The sequence below is a fragment of the Pholcus phalangioides genome, unplaced genomic scaffold, assembly GCF_987345545.1.
Source record: "Pholcus phalangioides strain wild (caught in Gottingen) unplaced genomic scaffold, Ppha-v1.0 ptg000008l_1, whole genome shotgun sequence".
In the NCBI taxonomy this organism is placed as follows: Eukaryota; Metazoa; Arthropoda; class Arachnida; order Araneae; family Pholcidae; genus Pholcus; species Pholcus phalangioides.
This window is the reverse complement of record NW_028301601.1, coordinates 27,351,347-27,353,388: the sequence shown is the minus strand read 5'-3', so window position 1 is coordinate 27,353,388 and position 2,042 is coordinate 27,351,347.

Genomic DNA, 2,042 nt, shown 5'->3' with positions numbered 1-2,042 from the left:
GTGACATGCGTGTGTTTCCTGTTTTAGTTCCATCATATTACATCTTGATTAGTTCGTGATGAATATGGCATTCTTGTGTAGGGATTCAGTTTACACAATATTCAAAGATTTTAATTGTTAGTGTATAAGGGGAATCCGAATTATCCCATCCTCCGAATAGAACAATTATTAAATTATAATGCTCAATTAAGTTTTAGACAACACATTTCATAGCGACATCAATAATTCCCCGAGGTTTACCTAAAGTACTCAGAGGCAAAAATAATTATCATTTTCCAGAATGATACTTACGGTAACAATGGATAAAAAATATATATAAGAATTTTCTTTGCTACAATATTTGTTCGCATTTATTGGTAATGCGAGTTGATAAATTATTTTATGCATGGTATGTGAAAATTTGTTACACGAACGTTAAATGGGCGATAATATCAGACAAAAACAAATTGCACTGTAATGAATTCTCGGTAAGTGTTAAATGGTTATTGTTTCTTGGTGGCGCTTCCCCGCAAATGCTACAAAAGCGCTGTCCGCAGCATCCGCCATGGATTACCGACGATAAAGGTTTTTATTTGAATCAGGATAAAAAGAGGATATGCATAACACGTACAGGGTTACCGACAGAAATCTAAGAGAAGCCCAAATATTTCATCGAAAGGGTTTTCCGATAAAACGTTTGCCAGATCCGAGAACCTTCCAGCGGTCGTATTAGCAATCCTGTCTGTAACAATTTAAAACGGTTACTATATTAACTTTGCGATACCTGCTTCACCATTGGCAGCCGCAATTTCGAGCTGTTGCTATAATAATCATCAAATGATACAACAGGTATTTGTATCTGTAGCACTTTACCACTCGATTCCGGGCATCCATTGTAGAGTGATTTATGCTTATCCAGGTTTTTCTAATTGAATTACAATTACGCTTATCCTTTATAGGAAAATATATGAATAAATGCAAAACGTACAACACCTGACGAGTTCAATTTAGGTTGCCGAAAGTCTTGTAAAAGCTCAATCAATTTTTCACAGTTCGCAACGTTCGCAACAATCCATTGGGCAACCGAGAAGCGTCAGGTGTCCTTTTTCCATTTATTTCTCTATACAATGGCATGATAAATATATATTTCTTTCTAGCTGCGTTCTATCACCCTCTAACATTTCTACCATGAATTTCGAAACACCCTGTATAGGTTTTTCTGAAGCCTTCACATCACACAGGAGGCGGCAAAGCTACAACTATTTCTTCTCTCTCTCTCTGCAGTACTTTGAATTATATGTTATCGTACATTCGCGTCTGTAATCTCGGATAATATCAAATTTTAAAAAATACGAGTGATAACTGAAACTTGCGTGTATTGTTATTAATATTGTTAAGTACTATTTACAAAGCATTTTTGAACGTTTTACGAAGAATTGTTGAAACATAATATCCATGAATCACTGTTAGAAGATAAGAAAAAATAATAACCACGAGAAGCAGTGTTAAAAACACTAATCACGAAGCAGTGTTAAAAACACTAATCACGAAGCATTGTTAAAAAATACTATCCATGAATCATTATGTTTTAAAACACTATTGGCGAATCCTCATTGGAAAATCGGTATTCATGTAGCATAGTTGGTGGAATACTATTCAACAAGCATTGTTGATAAAGTGCTATTAATGGAGTATCATTGGAAAAATACTATTCATGAAAAAAAGAACTAATACAAATACAACGCCACAACAGGCAGAATGCCCAACGAGGTAGCTGAGAAAAATATGCCCATAAAATGCCAAAAATGCCATGCCCTACTTACATAGCATTGTTAGAGAAGTACTATGTTCATGAAGAATTGTTGGAAATGTACTATTAAACAATCATTGTTCGCAAACTATTAGTAAACAATCATTGTTCGCAAACTATTAGTAAACAATCATTGTTGGCAAATTATTAGTAAACAATCATTATTGGTAAATTACTGTTAAACAATCATTGTTGATTGTACTATTAATAAGTACTACTAATGAAGCACCGTAAGAAAAGTACTATTCATGTA